We start from the raw sequence: 24,966 nt of genomic DNA on the forward strand, positions 1-24,966 counted from the left end.
ATTCCTGGTACAGGTGTGCTGAGTCTTTAGACTCACTGGACGTGTGTGATGCAGGTGAGCTTCATGATGAGGAGACTGGAGGTGCCGAACTCTGAGTAGGCAGTCCTGGTGCGGTGACGCGACCCGAAGACCACATGTTTTCCGCATTTGATTATGAGTGTTGTGAGGAGATGAATGTTTTTATATGTTGATGATTTTAAGATTTTATTTGTTCATGTTTACGTATGATTCTGGATAAGTTTATGATTCTGGATAAAATTGGTTATTTTAATCGGCGCTATTTTTTTATGGTTAAATATTTAAGATCATTTTTAAATATTATTTTGAAAATGTGAGTTTTAAAAAAAAAATTCTCTTTAAAAATGAGTAGACGCTACAGTTGGTATCAGAGCAAGGGTCCTGTATAGGATTGTGCCACCGCCTGCTTCTGCCGCTCAGTCTTCAAGCCTCAAGTGTGTAAGCTTTTATGTTTTAAATGTTTAAAATGATTTACTATTATCACATGCACGTTTGCATGATTCACGCTTTACAATGATTTACTGCACATGTTTAACAGCTTTTACGATTTAAGGTTTATTAAAAAATAAATTAAAAAAAATATGATAAGATTAATTTCATGATTGGTTATGTTTTAAATTGGACTGTTTTCAGATATGCCTCCCAGACGTGATCCCAATAATGATAGGCATGAAGAGATTCCTGGAGGAGGCAGAGGACCACCACCACCACCACCAGGGGACCCCTCTACCCGAGTACTTGAGGGGATAGCGAGGCTCATGGAGCTGGTCCAGCAGGCGCCTCGCCAACAGACTGATATTTTTGAGAAATTCCGTAGGCTCAACCCGAAGGAGTTCGGGGGTACTACTGATCCATTCATAGCAGAGGGATGGATCCGATCTCTGGAGCTACATTTTGAGTATCTGCAGATGGGGGATGGCGATCGGGCCAGGTGCGCCATCTATATGTTGAGAGACGATGCGTCTCTATGGTGGGAGGGAGCCGCTCATGCTGTGGACGTGGCTACCCTTACCTGGGACAGATTCAAGGAACTATTTTACTGGAAGTACTTTCCAGCCGACGTCAGGGGCCGCCTGACGAGAGAGTTTATGAGTCTCCGCCAGGGGGACTCATCTGTGGCGGAGTTTATTCGCAAGTTTGATCGAGGATGTCACTTCGTGCCTCTTATTGCCAGGGATACTGGACAGAAGCTGCGGCACTTTATGGATGGACTGAGACATACCCTTCGCCGGGATGTGATGCCGATGAGGCCTGCGAGTTACGATGAGGCCACTTCTTGTGCCTTCCAGGCGGAGCAGGCGATCCGAGACATAGATTTTGAGCTCCAGTGGAAGCGGCACCAGCCTCAGTCCAGTTTCCAGCCACAGAAGAAACAGTTTATTGGGCAACCGAGATAGCAGGGGCAACAAAAGCTCCAAAGGCAGATTAGGAGGCCACAATAGCAGCAGCAGAGAGTTCCTCAAGCGCCAGGAGCGCCTAAGCCAGATGACGGGAAGCCTTGCCCGCAGTGCGGTAAGTTTCATTTCGGTAAGTGCATGTGGGGAACCTTCAAATGTTTCGTGTGCGGACAGGATGGCCATAAAGCAACAGATTGCCCTAGGAACAAGGGCCCCACTACTGGCCGGGCTTATGTGATGCATGTCGAGGAGGCCGATGCAGCGGCAGATTCGACACTGATTACCGGTAACCATATTGTTTAAGATTTTAAATTTTCGCATGATTGCTTCGATTTAATGCTTGCTTGATGATTTACTTATTGATATTGATAACATAGAAAGAATTAGGATGCATGTTCTACCTAATAGAGGCTATGTTCTAAATTTCTGTAATTTAGAGGATTTATTAGTAAAATTTTCAAAATTTTGTGAAGTTTTGGGGTTAAATTCGAAAATAAGGTCAGGGTCGTGTTGCCATTTTCGATAATTTGAAGGATCTGGGTGCAATTTTTGAAACTTTAAGGGGTTAATTTGCAATTTTTGATTTTCTGAGGTTGAATTTCGAACTTCTGGGAATTGATGCTTGGATTAATACAGTGATTGTTCGAGGATTTTGGATTAATTGTCGATAAGAAGTTCCTTAAGTTCGACTCTATTAGATTTGATGGTATGTTTTTTCGCAGGGAGGATACATATTGCAGGTGTAGCCATGCATGCATTGCTAGATTCAGGGGCTACGCATTCGTTATGCGGTGCACGCAGATTTGATAGTGCTACCACTACCGGAATTTGACATCATATTGGGTACGGACTGGCTATCTTCTCACGATGAAGTAATAGATTTTCGACAGAGGTCAGTTTATGTTAGACCACCAAGTGGGAAGCCGTTTGTTTTTGAGGCATCTAGACATCAGCAGATGCCGCACGTCATTTCCTGCTTGTGTGCGATGAAGATTATCAAGAGAGGATGTCAGACATTCTTAGCCAGCATCGTATCAATGACGGAACGAGTCAGTCAGAGATTGGAGGATTGGATGTTGTCAGGGAGTTCTCTAGTGTGTTCCCTGACGATGTTTCAGGTATCCCACCAGACATAGAGGTGAATTTCTCTATTGAGCTTATGCCAGGGACAATGCCAATATCTAAGGCACCCTACCGATTAGCGCATGCAGAGATGAAAGAGTTCAAGAATCAGATTCAGGATCTTCTGGATAAGGGTTTCATTCGCCCTAGTTTTTCTCCTCGGGGCGCTCCGGTGCTATTTGTTAAAAAGAAAGATGGCAGCATGCGTCTATGTATTGACTATTGAGAGCTGAATAGAGTCACAGTTAAGAATAAATATCCGCTGCCGAGGATCGAGGAATTATTAGATCAGCTTCAAGGAGCCTCAGTGTTTTCCAAGATAGACCTTCGATCCGGATACCATCAGCTAAAGGTAAGAGAGTCAGATGTGCATAAGACAGCTTTTCGGACGCGTTATGGGCACTATGAGTTTTTGGTGATGCCATTCGGGTTGACGAACGCGCCAGCGATTTTCATGGATCTCATGAATCGCATGTTCCAGCCATTTTTGGATCAGTTCGTCATAGTCTCCATTGATGATATACTGATTTATTCGAAGAGCAGGGAGGATCACGGTCATCATCTGAGGACAATATTGCAAACTCTACATGATAGAAGACTTTATGCCAAGTTCAGCAAGTGTGAGTTCTGGCTTGACAGGGTGGCATTCTTGGGTCACATTGTATCTCAGGATGGCATAGAGGTCGACCCCAGCAAAGTAACGGCGGTAAGAGATTGGCCAGTTCCGAAGAGCGTGACAGAGATCCGTAGTTTCTTGGGATTGGCAGGTTATTATAGGAAGTTCATCCAGGGCTTCTCTTCGATTGCAGTACCTTTGACCGCCCTGACGAAGAAGAATGCCAAATTTATCTGGGGATCTGAGTGTCAGGAGGGTTTCGACAGACTGAAGCAGGCCTTGACCACAGTGCCAGTTCTAGCTATGCCATCAGGGCAGCGAGAGTTTGTGGTATATACAGATGCATCTAAGATTGGTTTGGGCGCAGTTCTGATGCAGCAGGACAGATTGATAGCCTATGCTTCCAGACAGCTGAGGGTTCATGAGTAGAACTACCCGACTCATGACCTCGAGCTAGCAGCAGTGGTTTTCGCCCTGAAGATCTGGAGACATTATCTGTATGGGGAGAAGTGCAGGATTTTCACAGATCATAAAAGCCTAAAGTACTTCTTCACACAGAAGGAACTGAACATGCGACAGAGGAGATGGCTTGAGCTGGTAAAGGACTATGATTGTGATATTAGCTACCATCCGGGTAAGTCTAATGTGGTTGCAGACGCTTTGAGCAGGAAGAACACTGTGATTGCCCATTTGTCAGTGCAGAGACCGCTAAAGACTGAGATTCAGATATTTGAGCTTGCATTTTATGCCAGGGGCGAGGCCCCGAATCTTGCTACTCTGACTGTACAGCCGACTCTGAGAGACAGAATCCGAACAGGGCAGACTTCTGACGAGCAGTTACAGAAGTGGAGACAGAGGGATGATCGAGCAAAACTTGCACAGTAAAATCTCCAATAAAAATAAATAAAAATTCAGGCTCGAAATAATCGCAAGTGCACGATGTCAAGTTATAGTAAAACGTATAAGAGTACGAGTATCGATCCCACAGAGATTGATTAGACAAATTTACTTTAAATTAAATTCTTTAATTAATTAAAACGACAATTGAATTACTTATTAACTAAATTAATACTAAAACACTAAATTGAAACAAACACATTAAAAATAACATAAAATAAAATAATAAATAAGCGAGTGTTAGGATCTCGGTTCACCTACCCGTCGTTAATTTGATTAATTAATATCGACACTGATTTACGCTTTTGACAGGATTTCCTAAGCAATTAACATACTCTCTCGAGCTATGCTAAACTAATTCTACACGAAAGAATAATAAAATCTCTTTTATTATTTACTAACGGTGAATTGCATGTCGATCTATGAAATCCCTTAGTTTTCGCTCTACTGGACTATGACTACCAACGTGTATCCAACTTCATATCTCTATGTAAATTGTAGATCCACGGATTATGCTACTTGTTCCTATCGCAAGTTATTCTCTCGAACTCACCCACAATATTAGATATTATTAAAGTTAGCTAGGCTTTAACAATTCAATGTAAAATAATAGCACAATCAAGAATGAATCAAAAGTCGAGAATTAAATATTCAAACAACGGTTCGGGGTCGGATCCCCTAAATCCTAACTACAATAAAAGAGTAAAGAGAAAACGCTGTTGAGTTCTTGTTCCGGTTCCGTTGAGCTATCGCCTGCTACAGTGCTCTCCCTTGCAAATCGCGGCGCCTCCTCTCGTGTATTAGGTTAGGTGGTTTTATAGAGTCCATAAAATTTGGAAACAAATCTTCTCGGATTTCGTCGCTCGCTAGGGCGGCCACTTTTGACCGCTGGGGCGAGTGGTTCTCGAATAAAAATCCTTGGCCGCGTCTTTGGTCTCGCTGGGGCGGTCACTTTTGACCGCCCTAGCGAGAGGTTCGCGCAAATACTCCTCGGCTGGATTAAAATGCTCGCTGGGGCGGTCAAAAGCGAGGCATTCTCGCTGCTCTGCATATAAAATCCCCTTTTTTGGTCCAATTCCTACAAAACAACCACAAAATACACGAGATCAGCCAAATGCTAAATAATGCTAAATGAATGCTAAATTAAACTAAAACAAACTAATATGATGCATGAATGCGACTCAAAACTAACACTAAAAACACGTAAAAACGAGTCCTATCAAGGGACGAGGCCAAAGACTAGAAACTGTATACAGTTATGGACGGCATAGTCAGATATAGGCACCGTCTATGGGTTCCTGACAGTGATTCCCTTCAAGCAGATATCTTGAGTGAAGCCCACAGCACCCTGTACTCCATCCATCCAGGGAGTACGAAAATGTATAAGGATCTACAGACTCTGTATAAGCCCACAGCACCCCGTACTCCATCGATACAAACTAACGTTCAACAACTAGCTATCAAGTGTTCAAACCCTATCTACAGCAACATCAAAGTCTGTGGTCTCCACTCTAATCATGATCTCTCGTCATCTCCTCGACCCTGATCCTGTCCCACCTGTTGTCATGCACACATACAAACACGACAACAGCCGGATAATTCCGGTGAGAATATAATCCCAGTATAAATCAACGAACATGCAATCATATAATCAATATAAAGAATGAAGCAGATATCAGATATATATCAAAGTCTGAAACATAACTAATATAAAATTATCAATCATACTCGTGACTCACGACTTAGACTAGACTCAATCCTAGTCTAGGGTTCCCGGTTTCCAGACGTTGGCATTCCTTTATCGACCAACAGTAATAGAAGAAACTCCGATTCTATCCACGTCGATATAACCAAACATCCAGTGTCTTGACCTATCCGTCAAAGACTGTGGCACGATCGCCAATACACTATCTTGTGACATCGTGCAATGTGCCCGTGGCGATCCCACCACTATTAGGCACTTCTGCCACAAGATCAATCGTCTAATGCATGCTTCCTATAAATCAATAGAACAACATATAAAATCAAATCAATGCATATAACAACAATAAGTATGTGATTTAGGGAAACTCAAGTATATCCTACTTGAGTCGATCTCCCAATACCACATTGACTTATACCTTTCGTTTGTAGTCTCGATATCAGTTCTGAACTCAAGATTGTCTCTGTAAATCTGAAACGACATATCGAGAATCATAATATCAATGTTCTATTTTCAATTCAACACTGAATCTGATTAATCTGGTTTTAAGTCAACTCAACGGCATAACGGCATAATCTCAGCATCCCCGTCAATACCATATCAACAGACATCAATTACAAATCATAACTCATATCCGATACAATCTGTAATTCATTCATAATCCAAATCTGTCCGATTTCAAATCAATATAATCAGAAAATCATAACAATTCCATAATCAATCTGACTTCGACTCTACGATTTCTAACATGTCAAGAACATCATATATGAATCATATTCAATTATTACAATAGCATAATTTCAAGACATGTCAAAACGTAATAAAACTTACGTCCAGTAGTAGCATGTATTGATAGAAACACAGTACCGAAGTCGGATTCAAAATCAGACGGTTGGATTTTTGTGAAATCTTCAAACTAGGATCGAAGAACTTGGCTCTTTCCTCTGAATTCTCTCGTTTCCTTTTTGTTTCAGTTGAAGGAAAGAATACAAATTATATATATATATATATATATATCTTGCATGCCAAAGATAGGTGGCTCATCCTACATGTTGCACGTCTCGCGCATATGCGCTACATCACTCGACGCATATGCACGAGACACTAAGTCTCGGCGCGTGGCATGCACAGCGCCTCACGCATATGCGCGCCCTCATTCGGCGCATATGCGCGAGGTCCCTCAAAATTCTTCACAACTCTCAGGTTACCTCGCACACATGCGCGGATTCACGTCGCGCATATGCGCGAGAGCTCATCCTCGCACATAATCCACTTTCCTTTCCGCCTATCCCGGTCCGATCCAATTCATCTATAATCACCTCAATTAATTAACAAATCATTTCAGATTAACAACACGACAAATCTCTGCATTACATTTCTCCCCCCTAAGATACGATTTCGTCCTCGAAATCTCAGGCAATTAATCATATCAATAAGAAGGAATGTAATTGAAACTGAATAGAAACTTACATCAGTGAAACAAGGCTGGAAATTCCTGTCTCATGTCTGATTCAGTCTCCCAAGTAGCTTCTTCAGTACCATGACGAGTCCATTGAACTTTCACAAGAGGAATAGTCTTCGTTCTAAGTTTCTTTTCCTTGCGATCGATAATCTGGATCGGCTTTTCAACATAACTCAGAGATTCATCAAGTTCGGCCTCGTCTGGCTGAATAATATGAGATTCATCAGGGAGATACTTCCGTAGCATAGATACATGGAAGACATCATGTATTCCCGATAATGAAGGCGGCAAGGCGAGTCGATAGGCACGATCTCCTATCTTCTCGAGAAACTCATATGGACAAACGTATCGTGGAGACAATTTTCCTTTCTTGCCAAATCTGACAACTCCTCGGAAAGGTGAAATCTTCAAAAATACTCTGTCTCCTGTCTCAAATACCAACGATCTACGTCGAATGTTGGCATATTTGGCTTGTCTGTCCCGCGCTGCCTTCATTCTCTTCTGAATCAGCTTCACTTTGTCCATCATATCTCTGATCATGTCAGGTCCAGTCTCAGGAACTTCAGAGATATCATCCCAATATAAATGGGATCTGCATTTCTTTCCGTACAATGCCTCGAATGGAGCCATCTCAATACTCGTCTGATAGCTATTGTTGTTCGAAAACTCGCATAGAGGCAATGCATCTTGCCAATTAGTGCTAAAGTCAAGCACTACAGCTCTCAGCATATCTTCCAATGTCTGAATCGTCTGTTCGACTGTCCGTCAGTCTGGGGATGATATACGGTACTCAAATGTAACTTTGTACCGAGAGCCTGCTGCAAACTCTGCCAGAAGTGCGAAGTAAACCGAGGATCACGGTCTGAAACAATCGACTTCGGCACTCCATGCAATCTGACTACCTCTCTGATATAAATATCGGCCATCTGATCATATCGGTACGTCATTTTGTATGGAATAAAACATGCAGTTTTGGTCAATCGATCGATCACGATCCAAATCACATCACAACCTCTGGAGGAACGTGGTAACTGCGTCACAAAATCCATGGAAATGTAATCCCATTTCCATTCAGGAATAGATAAACTCTGTAACAGTCCTCCAGGTTTCTTTCTTTCAGCCTTCACTTGTTGGCAATTCAGACACTTTGACTCAAACTCCGTGACATCCGATTTCATTTGTTTCCACCAAAACTGTGTCTTCAAGTCATTATACATTTTTCTGCCACCAGGATGAATGCTAAAACGACTGTTGTGCGCTTATGCCAGTATCCGTTGTCTCAAATCTGAAACATTCGGCACAACAATATGATTATTCACATACAAAACATTGTCACGAACCCTATATTCCGGTTGATGTCCAGCTCTGACCATAGCAATCGAATTTTGTACATTCTGATCCACTTTCTGTGCTTCTTTGATTCACAATATCAGTTCTGGTTCGGCCCGAATAGTACATAATCTCAGAGGTTGACAGTCTGTATCAAAGGCTAATCCAAACAAACAACAATCTTCTATTAAATTGGAAACACCAATCGTCAACAAAGATAAAGAACATACCTTTCGACTTAGTGCATCTGCTGCTGCATTAGATTTCCCTGGATGGTACTTGATTTCACAGTCAAAATCTTTAAGCAAATCAAGACATCTCCGCTGCCTCATATTTAGCTCGGACTGCGAAAACAGATACTTCAGGATCTTGTGATCAGAATAGATCTCGAATTTTTTACCGTACAGATAATGTCGCCATATCTTCAATACAAAGAATATGGCTGTCAATTCAAGATCATGAATTGGATAACGAGGTTCATGGGGCTTCAGCTGTCTTGATGCTTACGCGATAACATGCCCTCGCTGCATTATAACACAACCCAATCCTCGGTGAGATGCATCGCAATAAACTACAAAGTCGCCAGTATGTCGCGTGTTTTCTTAACTGCTCGCAAGCGCACGATGTCAAGTTATAGTAAAATGTACTTTTGAGTACAAGTGTCGATCCCACGAGGAGTGTGTATAAAAATGTATATCAATTCTTGTAATTAAAATAGCCAAGACTTTATCTAGAAAAATCAATAATCAGATTTGTTTGTTTAAACGAATTAATTGAAAACAATGAATTAATTAGATCACCGAATTGAGAAATGTCAATGAGAGAAAATATCTAGAGAAATGATTTCACAAAGTTTCCACGATAATTATTCATAGTTGAGTTTATATTCCTGAATTCCAATTATTTAATGACCAAGAACACTTAGATTATTTTATTCCCTCTTTCCCAAGTGACGAATAACTGTATCTATCAACTTCGATTCAATTATTCCTAATTAGAATCTAAATTTCATAGATAAATGCAAACAATGTTCTTACTAAGCCTCGCTAAAGTTATACGCCTTCCGAACGCTATAAACATTTAACGATGTGTTCTAATGATCTATAATCCTAGTCCCTCTCCCGAGTTGTAGAATTAATCAAACAACAACAATTTATGGCCAGTAAATTGCAGTGCAATAAACACATAGAAACACAAGTAAACATGAAATGGAATTCAATCTTATAAAATAACCACGTAGAATCATCGTGTCCACAAAGCTACGTCATTCTCTAGACTGGAAAGTTAGTTCATCACGAAATCCAAGAGAAAACAAGACATGTTTGTGATTCTAGACATTGCTACGCAATAAAATAAAGAAACAAAGGAAAAGATAACAAATTCGAAGTGTCGTCTCTGTCCCCAGATCCGTCGTTCTTCGTATTTGCGATGGTTCTTCGCACTCTGAATCTCTATCTTGTGTAGGCGCTCCGTTTCTTGCGTCTTTTTCTCCCTGGACGGCTGAAGATCTCCTGTGTTTCTCCAGTGACGGCTGCTAACCCCGAGTTTGACCTAGTTCGCGCAATTTATAATATTCTGGACGCGGCGCGCGCGCGGTGGCGCGCGCGGTGGCGCGCGAGTTGCTGTTCATCTGCCCGTGCATGTATGCGCGCGGTCGCGCATGAAGTCGCGCTGGCGCGCGTTGCTCTCGGGTCTGTACGCGCGGGTGCGCATGAACGGGCGCGGTGGCGCGCCAGCCACTGTCGATCATCCTGCACATCATTGCACGCGGCTGCGCGTGATCTCGCGCGAGCGCGCGCGAGGCTCTGTCCGAGGCTTGAGTGTATGTGCGCGCGACTGCGCGTGAAGTGGCGCGATGGCGCGCGCACTTCTGTCCCATGGCGTGCTCGTGGTCTTGCATTTCTTGGTTCACTTGGCTTCGTGTCCGCTATTTTCTCCATTCCTAAAATGACAACATAATCAAACCAAAAACGCGTAATTCTGTTCGAAACAAGCATAATTCAAAATGGATTCAAAGGTAAATTAAGTGCAAATCTTGCACTTATCAAACTCCCCAAACTTGAACTTTTGCTAGTCCCGAGCAAAACAGAAGAAAAGCTAATAAAGAAGGAAAAAAAATACGCAAACTACTAAAGTCATGGATGTGCAAAAAGTGATATTGACCTCCGATTCATATAATTTAATGTAATTCACGATTTCCCAAGAGTCACGTGTGTGTGTGTGATATGTCAGTGTTTGTTTACCCCATCGAATGCTCAAATAAAGTTGTAATGCCCCTTTGCCTTACAGAATCAAGAAATCCTCAGTTCAGTTCAACTTTTACATCATCAACATAAACATTTGCATTCACAGATCACATAGGACTTTTTCGGTGATTATTTGGCTCGAAAGATGATCAACACAAGTATGACAAAGATGAAATCACAAAATGAGATGCTTGCAAGCAAGTGATTAAAGTCTATACTCGTTGAAAATGAATTTCAGGTATCCATAGGCTTGACTTGAACAACTTTTCTCCACTAGTATATTGGATAAATGTGACAAGGTTAATAGGTCTTGTAGGCTTGTAACGTTAGGCCACGGCTCATGGCTACAATAAAAGGTATGGGATTCAAAATTTGAGAGAAATATTTGAACTTCATCAATTTCACTCATTTTCATTCTCTTTCCATTCACCACTCAATTACTGTTTTCTTTTCATTCATATCCTTCATTTCCCATATTTTCTTTTTCACCACTTTTGATTCACATTTTTTTTTCTTTCATTGTTTTTTTCTTTCTTTTGAACTCCTTTCAGCTCATTTAACTTTTTCTTTTCTTTTCAAGGAGTATTTGAATCATGACAACACCCATGAACTTCTTTCTCTCAAAATTAGGTAAGACAGTAAATGTATAAGCTTCATTAGGTAGTTGTTGTGGGATGTAGAATAGATACAAGTGGGGGCTAATTGTGTGTCATTGACACACACCACTTGATTTTTAGTTGGCTCAAAATGGGACACTAGGGATATATCATGTTCATTTGTGTTGCGTGTTTTCTTTAATGCTCGCAAGCGCACGGCGTCAAGTTATAGTAAAATGTAATTTAAGTACAAGTATCGATCCCACGAGGAATGTAATTTCTAAATTTATACTAATGCTTGTAATTAGAATAGTCTCGATTTTATTTAGAATAATCAAATAACAGATTTGTTCATACCAATAACTGAATTGAAAATAAATTTAATTTTAATACCAAACAGAGTTTAACAATGGAATAAAAGATCTAGATGTCCGACTTCACTCAACTATCCACCATGTGCTATTGTGTGTAGCTATGTTATAATTGCCCTTCTTATTCATTAACCAAGAATTCTATAATTATCTACTCCCTCTCTCGAATGCTAAGTAGATACTAATTATCTAACAAAAGATTGCAACGTCTCCGTCAACAATCGATAATTAAATAACACAACAACTAGCACTAAATTCTTTTTATTGCTTCAATAGCAAAATATGTCCTCTCGAACTATATAAATACCATCGATGTATTTTTTCCCTTTCTTGATTATAAATTTCCTTTTTCAAGTGATAATTTATAACATACAAATCATTCAAGATATGACCAATAAAATGAAAGCATTAAGATTGGAAAAACACAAATGAACAACAAAGACAACTTATATAGCATAAATCATGAATCTCAACACATGGTTTCTAGTTTTGTTCCATCATCCCTCTAGAATTAAGATTTAGTTCATAATAATAAAAATAAAACAACAACACATAAATATTAAACAAGACATATCAAAAATAAAAGTAAAAATAAAGAAAGAAAGAACTTAGAACAAGAGTTTTGGAGTGTATGAAGATTTTGTCCCAAGATGCACAAGAACTTGTTGAAGATGGTGATTTTGATCTTCAATCTTGTTCTTTGTAGCCTCCACCCTTTTCCTAGCTTCTCTCCATACCCTAGATGATAATAAAGAGACCCTTTTATACTCTAGACAAGATGCATCACGTAGCACACCATTTTCCCCTTCTTTTGTTCAAAGTCCACAAAGTTTCTTAATTTCCGGAATGGTGTTTGTGCATGACCGCGGGTGCAGCAGTATAAAGACCGCGGGTGCGGTGTCCTTTCACATAAAAATCTCTTGCTGCAGAGTTGACAGCGCGGGTGCGGCGCTTGCATGACCGCGGGTGCGGTCATGCCTCGGCAGTTGGCGCGGGGGCGCTCGTGTAAGCAGCGCGGGGGCGCTGTCTTCTCGGCAGGTAGTGCGGCCGCGGCGCTTGGTGTGGCGCGGGTGCGGTAGTGCTTCGTGTATCTTTGTCCCTTGCACCTTCTAATTCATCACTTTATCATTCCAAACTCTCGTTTCTAAGCTTCCAAACTACAATAACAAAAACAACAACATATCAAATAAAACCTGCTCAAGAATCACAAAATTCCAAGTTAAAAACAAGTAATAAAAGTACAATAAATTGCACTTATCAAACTCCCCCAAACTTAAGATTTTGCTAGTCCCGAGCAAAACAAAACAACAAAAACAAACAATCAAACAACAACAAACAAGTCATGAAATATTTTAAAGAACTTGGCCTCAATATAAATTCAAAATCCATCATGCATTTACAATTCAAATCAATTCAACCACTTGTTCATCCGGATAAAATCATGTGATTGGTTTGTTCTCTAACTTCAAATCTCTTCAACCATGTATCAAATCATTCTCAGTTGATGTCAAATTTTTACAAACACATATCACAAGGTCTTTTTAGGTAAAGATTGGGTTCAAATCAATATTTATTCAAGAAAGGGATACCCAATAAATGTTTGATGCAATGAGGTGTGTGAAAAATTAATCAAAATTCTTACTCAATGACAGTGTTTATCGATTGTCCATAGGCTAGATCCTCCCAATCACTCTCCACTAGTATATTGGACAACTATGACTAGGTTAATAGGATTTTCAATGGTTATAATGTTAGGCCTCGGTTCATAGCTACAAATAAAGTTTAGGAGTTCAAATAAGGGAGTAAATTGAATTTCTTCTCTTTTTGCCAACTCCAATAATTCTTTTGATCTCCATTTTTTTTTTCTTTTCTTTATTCATCTCATCTCTTTTCCTCCCCTTTTTCTCCAATCTTTAACAATGTATCATTATTCATTTTTCTTTTGTAGGAGAAAATCAATTTCTTTCGAATTCTTACTCCCTTGAGAAGGTAGGAATTAATTGTATAAGATATTCAAAAGGTTGGTAATTGCGGGATACTTGAAAAATTATTTGAATGGGGGTCTTTCACACATATTTACGTGTGCCATTCAAATTCATATAAGCTCAAAGAGGTGATAAATGATAAATTAATTTATTTGGTAGCTTGAAAGGCTCAATCGATCCAAAAATCACCTAAATCATTCCTAAATCATAATTTGTCCGTATTTCGCCTCGAGTGATGTTTGGATAGTTCTAGACAAAATCTCAATTCACCATCAAAGAGTAAAATTCTAATCATCGTGAAAATTGTGTCTCAATGCATCAACCAAATACATATATATATTCAAAAAAGAAATGTGCTTGGCTTCCAAGGAATTTCAAAAACACAACTCTTTTCTCATATAGGCTCAAAAGGGCTTCCAATGAATGTTTATGAATAATATACATGGCCCAAATGAATTCAAAGATTGCCTAAATCATTTATATGTTTGCAAAAATTTTATTTCAATGTCAAATAAAAAATCACAAAGTTTTATAGAAATTTTAAGTCTCAAACTCACCAAATCTCATGATTATTCTCTAAATTTTCACAGTGGTTAATTAACATGAATTTGATGCATGACATTGCTTTTCTAAAAAAAAAATTTCATCATTGGCCAATTCATTAAACATTTCATGACTAAAATACTACAAACACACAAAATAAACCAAAAAAATTAAACACACAAAAATACACTAAGTAAATAAACACACAAAAGCAAATAAACAAATAAACACTCTAAATAAATTAAAACAAAACACACAAAGATAAAATAAAATAACTCCCCCAAACTTAAACATTGCATCGTCCTCGATGTAAATAGGCACGATAAATAGGAAAATGCACATACACTGGGCAACGACCGTCAGTGGTCATTGCCATCATCCTCGTCGTCGTCATCATGGTGGGGTGGTTGGAACTCTGGCGGGTGGTAGACAGGTGGCCACTGTGGAGGAGGTGGAAATGGATGTCCAGAAGTGGAAGCAGAAGGGAACTGTTGAGCCAACACCGAAGTGAAATCCATCATGTAATCCATGAATGTATCGGTCCTATACCGAAAAGCATCCATCTCTTGGCGTTGTACCCGCATATCCTCTTCCAACTGATTCAACCTATTTCTCCTATGCCTTTGCTGCGGCTGTGGCTCTTGAGCTTGGGCTTGGTCACGTCTCTCTGCAGCCCTCTGATTGAATTCCCTTTGAGCTCTACGTGCTTCAGCTTGATCATTTCTGACTCCCATAAATGCCTGAGCTATCACAATAGGATTTTTCGGCTTCAGAACTTCTTCATTCGGAGCCCAAATCACTCCCGCATGTTGGCACAATATGGTGATGAGAGAGGGGTGGAGAAGTCTACTCGGAGAGTTGCCACTTGCATAATCAAAAATTGAATTCTGAAGCAATCGACTTAAGTCAATTGTTTTTCCTGTTATGATGCAAAAAATGAGGATGGCCCTCTCCTTGATAACGGTCGTTGTGTGTTCGGTAGGTTTGATTCTCGCAGAAATGAAAGAATACCAATATTTGGCCATTTCCTTGAGGTCAGACTTTGCGAGGCTCAAGTGCACATTGTCTCTCATTCGCCATTCGGCTCCCTGTATACATATAGTCTGAAGAATACTGTTATAATCAACATGTTCATTTCTGTACTCTTCATACTCGTCATGCATGATTTGAGGGAAGCCATATATCGTGTTGATTGTATGTGCATCAAATGCTACCTCTTTTCCTCTTACAAACACCGTTAACCGATCATATCTAACCTTTAAGTTAGCGTAGAACTCTCTCACCAGTGATATGACAGCATCCTGTAGCTGTCTTCCAAACTCCTCCCACTGTCGAACCCTAAGCATTTGTTCAATTTGAGTATTAGGGGCACTAAGATCAAATCCCCTCTCTTTAATAATGCTTCTATTAAAATTCTTCCCATATTGTTCCTCCGCCCTCTCATCATAAAACCGAGTCGCATCATAATTCACCCTTGATGAGGATGAAGCACCCTTTGATGACTTTCTTTTTAGTGGCATTTTGTCGAACACCTTCTCAACACAACTTTAATTCAATTCACTTCTCAAAATACAAGATTATTGCAATCCCCCAAACTTTTACTCACAATATTCACACTTCAACAATGTACACAATACTCAATCAACAATATTCCCAACATCAACAATATGCTTCACAAAATGAATAATTTCCTTCCTTAACAACAAATTTCGAAATTAGCAACAAATTTGCTAGAATTTGCTCACCTTGGGTGTGTTGAATTGTTTCTTGAAGAACAAAAACAAAGTTTTGTTCAAATTCTTGAAGAAATTTTGAATCCCCTTTTTCAACCCTAGGTTGGTTCTTGAATTTGATGGAAAGAAATGAGGTATTTGATGGAATGAGTGAAGATTTCTAGGTTGTAGTGATGAATTTGTTGAAAGAAGAACAAAATTTTAGTGTGTGATTTGTGTTTGGAGTAGGGATTTCGAAAATGGAGATGGGTTTTCTTGAGAATGAAGTTTTCGATTGTGTTTGAGGGATGCCCGATTTTTTCTTAAAAAGCAAGACCGCGGGTGCGGTATTGTAAGCACCGCGGGTGCGTTGCTTGTTCGAATTTACAGCGCGGGTGCGGTCTTAGAGTAGCGCGGGTGCGCTCTTGTATCGGCAGTTTAGCGCAGGGGCGGTAGCATATGCAGCGCGGGTGCGCTGTGTGTTCGGCAGCTACGCGCATTTCTCCATAATGCACGACCGCGGGTGCGGTAGTGTAAGCACCGCAGGTGCGGTAGTGCTTCGGTACTCCAAGCGCGGGGGCGGTAGCTTTGTGCTGCGGGTGCACTCCTGCTTCGAATTTTATTGAATTTTTAATGCACCTCAAGACTGTAATGGCACTCCTGTTTCGTCAAAATATTTTCTTCTCAAATTTTTAGTCCTGAAAAGAAAACAATTGAGATTCATTAAATTTGGGAAGATAAAATCGCACAAATAATTAAAATGCAAAACCATAAATAACATGATACAACAATAAAATCAACGCCAAAATAACAAAGCAAACAAGAAAAATTTGGGTTGCCTCCCAATAAGCGCTTGGTTTAACGTCATCAGCCTGACTTTCATCAGTCTACTTTGGTTCTTGCAGTGGGATGTTGTCCATGTGTCGCACCTCATTGCCAAAGTAATGCTTGACCCTCTGACCATTAACTTTGAATGTCTCGTCATTTTTGCATTTTAGTTCAATTGCACCATGTGGGTACACTTTTTCTACTGTGAATGGGCCAGACCATCTGGAATTTAACTTACCAGGAAACAACCTCAGTCGAGAATTGAATAATAACACCTGTTGTCCTGCTTCAAAGTTTCGTCGAAGAATCTGCTTGTCGTGCCATCTCTTGGTATTTTCTTTGTATATCTTGGCATTCTCATATGCATCATTCCTGAATTCTTCCATCTCATTCAACTGCAACAGTCGTTGCTCGCCCGATGCTACCATATCAAAATTGAGCTTTTTGATAGCCCAAAATGCCTTGTGCTCCAGTTCCAAAGGTAAATGACAAGCTTTCCCAAAAACCAACCTATAAGGTGACATCCCAATAGGTGTCTTGTATGCAGTCCTGTATGCCCATAAAGCGTCATCTAGCTTGATTGCCCAATCCTTCCGGTTTGTTTTCACCGTCTTTTCTAATATTTGCTTTATCTCCCGATTGGATATCTCTGCTTGCCCATTAGCTTGCGGGTGGTATGCCAGTGTCACCCTGTGCTTCACATCATACTTAGCCAATAGTGAGTTAAAAATTTTATTACAGAAATGTGTACCTTCATCACTGATAATGGCTCTAGGCGTTCCAAATCTCGTGAAGATGTTCCTGTGGACAAACTTAACAACAACTCGAGCATCATTAGTTTTGGTGGCAATTGCTTCCACCCATTTTGACACATAATCGACAGCAAGTAAAATGTATGATTGACCAAACGAAGATGGGAAAGGACCCATAAAATCAATACCCCAGACATCGAAGAGTTCCACCTCCAAAATATTTGTTAGTGGTAATTCATGTCGTCTAGAAATATTGCCAACTCTTTGGCATTTATCACATGACTTGACTAAAGTATAACTGTCTTTAAATAAATTAGGCCAATAGAAACCTGACTGTAATACTTTAGCTGCTGTTCTAGATGCTCCAAAGTGTCCACCGTAAAGTGAGGAATGACATTGCTCTAGAATTATACCCGCTTCTTCCTCAGCTACACATCGTCTGATTATCTGATCAGCGCATCTCTTAAACAAGAATGGATCGTCCCATAGGTAAAACTTAGCATCATGAAGAAATTTCTTCTTTTGATGATACGTTTCCGAAGGCAATTCTCCTGCAGCAAGGAAATTAGCTATATCTGCAAACCACGGATATGTAACACTTACCTTGAAAAGTTGCTCATCTGGGAATGATTCGTTGATAGCTCCACCTTCAGTTCGTTCTTCCAGCTAGTCGTGACAGGTGATCAGCCACCTGGTTCTCACAACCTTTCTTATCTTTGACTTCAAAGTCAAATTCTTGAAGTAGGAGTATCCATCGTATCAATCTGGGCTTTGCATCCTTTTTGGCAAACAAGTAACGAAGAGCTGCATGGTCAGTGAAAACTGTTACCTTTGTGCCAATGAGATATGTTCTGAATTTGTCGAATGCAAACACCACTGCTAGCATTTCTTTCTCAGTAGTGGTGTAATTCTGTTGGGCTGCATTGAGTGTACGACTTGCATAGTAGATGGCTTTAAACATCTTGTCTCGCCTTTGTCCCAATGCTGCTCCTACAGCATAGTCGCTAGCATCGCACATGAGCTCAAAGGGCTCCTTCCAATCAGGTACTATCATAATGGGTGCTGAAATCAGTGCTGCCTTGATCTTGTTAAATGCCTGCAAGCAATCATCATCAAAAATAAATGTCTAATCTTTCTCTAACAAATTACATAAAGGTCTTGTAATTTTAGAAAAATCTTTAATATAACGACGATAAAACCCGGCATGTCCCAAAAAGCTTCTGATTCCTTTAACATTTTTCGGTGGTGGAAGATTTTCAATTGCCACAACTTTGGCTCTGTCAACTTCTATTCCTTTAGACGAAATTTTGTGGCCAAGCACAATGCCTTCTGGAACCATGAAGTGACATTTTTCCCAATTCAGAACCAGATTCTTAGCCTGACATCTCTGCAAAACAAGCATTAAATTTTGCAAACAATGATCAAAAGATGTACCAAATACAGAAATGTCATCCATAAAAACCTCCATTATTTCCTCAACCATGTCAGAAAATATGGCCATCATACACCTCTGAAAAGTAGCAGGTGCATTGCATAGTCCAAATGGCATTCTCCTGAAAGCAAATGTACCGTAAGGGCAAGTGAAGGTAGTCTTCTCCTGATCCTCCGGTGCAATGACAATCTGATTGTAACCTGAATAACCATCTAGAAAGCAATAATAATGATAACCACCAACTCTATCAAGCATCTGGTCAATAAATGGAAGTGGGAAATGATCTTTCCTAGTCGCATCATTCAGTTTCCTATAGTCTATGCATACTCGCCAACCAGTCACTGGACGAGTTGAAATCAATTCATTGTTCTCATTCCTCACTACAGTTATTCCTCCCTTCTTAGGCACTACTTGTACTGTTGAAACCCACGAGCTGTCAGATATAGCATAAATAACACCAACATTTAACAATTTTAATACCTCAGCCCTCACTACCTCTTTCATTGCGGGATTAAGCCTTCTCTGATGATCAACATAAGGTGAATATGACTCCTGCATCAAAATTTTATGCATACAAACAGTAGGGCTAATTCCCCTTATATCAGCAATTGTCCATCCCAAAGCAGATTTAAATTCCCTCAACACTCTCAACAATTTCTCTTTTTCAGTAGAAGTAAGAAAAGAAGAGATGATTACCGGATATGTTGAATTTTCATCTAAAAATGCATAACAAAGGTGACTTGGAAGTTCCTTCAATTCAGGGGATACTTTTGGCACCTCTATAGTTGCATCTTCAAGTAATTCTACATTATGCACATCAATATTTTCTTTAGGCAATGTATCGAGAGCAAGTAACTCCTCTTGCACGTCCCAATCATCTTCATCTAGTGTAGACACCGATTCCAACAAGCATCTCTCCAAGGAATCTTTCGTCAACCTACCTGCACCAACATGAGATACACATGAATCAATTACATCAATACTATTACAAGTACTTACCTCATTTGGTTCCTTGATTGTGTTGTAGATGTTGAACATGACTTCTTCTCCACCTACTCTCAATGTAAGCTCACCCTTGTGCACATCGATCAAAGCTTTTCCAGTGGCCAAAAATGGCCTTCCAAAGATAAGTGGGGTGTCCTGTTCTTCTTCCATATCTAGAATGACAAAATCAGCAGGAAATATAAATTTGTCTACCTTTACCAGAACATCCTCCACTATACCCCGTGGATATGTAAGTGATCTATCCGCCAGCTGCAAGGTAATAGTGCTAGGCTTCACCTCGCCAAGCTCTAAAGTCCTGTAAATAGAAAAAGGCATTAAATTAATACTGGCACCTAAATTACACAAAGCTTTATTTATTCTAGAACCACCAATAACACAAGGGATAGTAAAACTCCCTGGATCTTTGAGTTTCTGTGGTAGTTTCCTTTGAAGTATGGCGCTACACTCTTCTGTCAATTTCACTGTTTCAAACTCATGCAACTTTCTCTTCTTTGACATCACATCTTTTATGAACTTTGCATAGTTTGACATTTGCTCTAAAGCATCAGCAAATGGGATGTTGATATGAATCTTCTTGAAGATCTCCAAAAATTTGGCAAATTGCTCATCCAATTTCTTCTTTTTAAACCTCTGCGGATATGGAAGTATTGGCTGAAATACCGGAGGTTGTTCAACTTCAGCTTCAGCTTTGGAACCCTCAGTTTCGACTTCTTCAACAGTTACCTCCTTTTCATCCTTATCATTGGAATTTTTACCATCAAGTTCTTTTCCACTCCTCAAAGTTATTGCCTTGCACTGCTCTTTTGGGTTCACCTCTGTGTTACTGGGAAATTGCCCCTTGTTCTGATCTTTTAGAGCGTTGGCCAACTGTCCGATTTGCGTTTCCAAAGATTTCATTGTGGCACCCATGTTTCCCATGTGAGTCTCCATATTGTCAAGACGAGATTCAGTTCTCGCCATCCTTTTTCGAGACTCAGCAACAAATGTACCTACCAAATCTTCAAATGAATGCTTTCCCTCCTCCTTTGATGTATTGAACCCCGGTGGAGGATTCAACACATTCTTATTATTAGCATATGAAAAATTTTCATGATTTCTCAAACCAGGATGATACGTGTTAGAGGGAGGGTTACCTCGATATCCTCCGTATCCACCAAAATTCCTATTGTTGATATAATGAGCCTCATCAGGAATATGTGGTTCTTCGGTGACAACAGATGCATTTTCAACCTCTGATGAACTAGCCTTGTTCATTGCTGCAATTTGAGTTGTTAAAGCTGAAACTTGAGCTGTGAGTGATGTAATAGGATCTATGGCATAAATTCCAGCTTGCTTCTTCACTCCTGATCTTTCAGTCGGCCACTGATAACTGTTAATGGTCTTCTGTTCAAGCAAATCATATGCTTGATCGGGTGATTTGGCAAATATCGTGCCACCAGCTGCTGCATCAACAGTGCCTCTTGTCTGTCCATTCAAACCTTTGTAAAATAATTCAATCTGTACCCAATCTTCAAAACCATGGTTTGGACATCTCCTCAACAATTCCTTATATCTTTCCCATGCTTCATATAGTTGCTCAAAATCAGTCTGCCTAAAAGTACTTATCTCGATTTTTAACTGTGCAGACTTTGCAGGTGGAAAATATTTTGCAAGAAACTTGGTTGCTAAATCCTGCCATGTAGTGATACTCCCCAAAGGAAGCGATTGGAGCCATCCTCTTGCTTGGTCCCTAAGAGAAAAAGGAAACAAACGCAATCGAATTATATCATCAGAAACACCATTTATTTTTACCGTGTCAGTAATTTCAAGGAATGTTCTGAGATGTAAATGAGGATCTGCAGTAGCTGCTCCTCCAAACTGATTCTGTTGAACCATGTTTATCAATGCAGGTTTGAGCTCAAAGTTGCTTGCATTAATCGTTCCTCGTGCTATACCAGAATAATGAGCATTCAATACCGGCCTAAAATGATCTCGGATGGGTATTGCAGGGGGTGGATTTTCATTGTCTCTGTTTTCAGCCATTGCTCGAATCTCTTCTCTTCTTGCCTTTCTTAATCTTCTTGCGGTTCTTTCGATTTCAGGATCAAAGATAAGCAAGTCAAGATTTTGCGATCTTCGCATGCACTGTCAAACAAAAACAATAAACAAATCAGTGTTTGATGTAGTATAATAAAAACAGCTCTAAATTAAAATCTAGACTAATTGGTAACAATACTAATATAAATTCAAATTTTACACTCCCCGACAACGGCGCCAAAAACTTGTTGCATGTTTTCTTTAATGCTCGCAAGCGCACGGCGTCAAGTTATAGTAAAATGTAATTTAAGTACAAGTATCGATCCCACGAGGAATGTAATTTCTAAATTTATACTAATGCTTGTAATTAGAATAGTCTCGATTTTATTTAGAATAATCAAATAACAGATTTGTTCATACCAATAACTGAATTGAAAATAAATTTAATTTTAATACCAAACAAAGTTTAACAATGGAATAAAAGATCTAGAGGTCCGACTTCACTCAACTATCCACCATGTGCTATTGTGTGTAGCTATGTTATAATTGCCCTTCTTATTCATTAACCAAGAATTCTATAATTATCTACTCCCTCTCTCGAGTGCTAAGTAGATAGTAATTATCTAACAAAAGATTGCAACGTCTCCGTCAACAATCGATAATTAAATAACACAACAACTAGCACTAAATTCTTTTTATTGCTTCAATAGCAAAATATGTCCTCTCGAACTATATAAATACCATCGATGTATTTTTTCCCTTTCTTGATTATAAATTTCCTTTTTCAAGTGATAATTTATAACATACAAATCATTCAAGATATGGCCAATAAAATGAAAGCATTAAGATTGGAAAAACACAAATGAACAACAAAGACAACTTATATAGCATAAATCATGAATCTCAACACATGGTTTCTAGTTTTGTTCCATCATCCCTCTAGAATTAAGATTTAGTTCATAATAATAAAAATAAAACAACAACACATAAATATTAAACAAGACATATCAAAAATAAAAGTAAAAATAAAGAAAGAAAGAACTTAGAACAAGAGTTTTGGAGTGTATGAAGATTTTGTCCCAAGATGCACAAGAACTTGTTGAAGATGGTGATTTTGATCTTCAATCTTGTTCTTTGTAGCCTCCACCCTTTTCCTAGCTTCTCTCCATACCCTAGATGATAATAAAGAGACCCTTTTATACTCTAGACAAGATGCATCACGTAGCACACCATTTTCCCCTTCTTTTGTTCAAAGTCAACAAAGTTTCTTAATTTCCGGAATGGTGTTTGTGCATGACCGCGGGTGCAGCTGTATAAAGACCGCGGGTGCGGTGTCCTTTCGCATAAAAATCTCTTGCTGCAGAGTTGACAGCGCGGGTGCGGCGCTTGCATGACCGCGGGTGCGGTCATGCCTCGGCAGTTGGCGCGGGGGCGCTCGTGTAAGCAGCGCGGGGGCGCTGTCTTCTCGGCAGGTAGTGCGGCCGCGGCGCTTGGTGTGGCGCGGGTGCGGTAGTGCTTCGTGTATCTTTGTCCCTTGCACCTTCTAATTCATCATTTTATCATTCCAAACTCTCGTTTCTAAGCTTCCAAACTACAATAACAAAAACAACATATCAAATAAAACCTGCTCAAGAATCACAAAATTCCAAGTTAAAAACAAGTAATAAAAGTACAATAAATTGCACTTATCAATTTGGTAGGCTCGAAGGCTCAAAACGGCTCCAAAGATCGCCTAAATCATTCCTATGTCACATGTTATCCGTATTTCGCCTCGAAAAGTGTTCAAACAAGTTCTAGACTTCCGTCAATCCATTAGTCAACTCATACACACCAATCACATGCAATTTTCAATAAAAATGATATATGAACTAGGTGCACGAAGAAAATTTAAGCATCTCAATTAACTTGAAGCTCAAAGGGCTACAATTGACAATAAGCAAAGAACACAGGCCCAAGGATATTGCGAACAATTGCCTAGCTCATTCCTATGATTGCAAAAGTGTCAATCAATGTCATGCAAGAATTACCAATAATCAGATCTCCCTCATCTGTTTAGCATCACAGGCATGCAACTTGTCTCTAAGCAACGATAATATCAACAAACACGACAGTGCAAAATAATTGTGACTCCTAAGTTATCATGAACACATATAAATTTCAGGATCGCAATTCAGTTTTCATCATCGGTCACACATTTTACTTATCTATGACTCTACCTAACAAATATAGAATGCAATAAATAAAAAAAATCAAACTAACTACTGTGCAAAATAAAAATTCAGAAAAGTTCCAACAAGCAATTTGTTACCCCCCAAACTTAAAGTATGCATTGTCCGCAATGTATGGAAATAAAGAACATGACAACACATACCTCGCACCCGAGTGTCAGAACTCGGGGCTCGAATCATCATCCCCAGATCCTTCATCATCATCGTCCATCGGCTGTGGGTACTGTGGTGGCCAGGCTGGTTGTGGTGGGTAAGGAACATCCTCGGGTCCAGGTGGGAACCGCTGGGCAAGTGCCGATGTGAAATCCATCATGTAGGACATGAAAGTACTAGTAGTCTGTCGGTGTTCGGCCTGCTGTCGGCGCTCAGCCCGCGACTCTTGTTCCAGTCGGAACATCCTATCTCGCAAACTAGAACGAGGAATCGATGGTGGTGGTGGTGGATTGCGTGCTCTGGCTCGCTGGTTGTACTCTGCCCTGGCCTCTTGCCGTTCTATTTCGTCTCCAAAGCGCGAACGTTCTACTTCACATACCAAGATTGGGCCTTTGGCTTTCAAGACCTGTTCATCTGCGCTCCATTGCACACCGGCATAAAGACATAATGCAGTGATAGTATGTGGGCAAGGGAGGCTGACGGTCATAAGTCCTGTACCAGCACGCATGATATAACTGTTAATAAGCTTCCCCAAATCCACGGTCCGCCCAGTCAT

General features: G+C 39.9%; 1 long non-coding RNA gene across 1 annotated transcript in view; it reads left to right on the forward strand.

Moving 5' to 3' along the window:
* Nucleotides 1-818: 818 nt before the first annotated feature.
* The window catches only part of LOC140831800 (uncharacterized), a 50,275-nt gene continuing 26,127 nt past the window's right edge, over nt 819-24,966 (forward strand). The window contains exon 1 of the long non-coding RNA XR_012117950.1: nt 819-1,701. This is a non-coding gene — a long non-coding RNA (uncharacterized lncRNA). The remainder of the gene's footprint in view (nt 1,702-24,966) is intronic.

Source organism: Primulina eburnea, chromosome 5, assembly GCF_022965805.1.
Source record: "Primulina eburnea isolate SZY01 chromosome 5, ASM2296580v1, whole genome shotgun sequence".
NCBI classification, from domain to species: domain Eukaryota; kingdom Viridiplantae; phylum Streptophyta; class Magnoliopsida; order Lamiales; family Gesneriaceae; genus Primulina; species Primulina eburnea.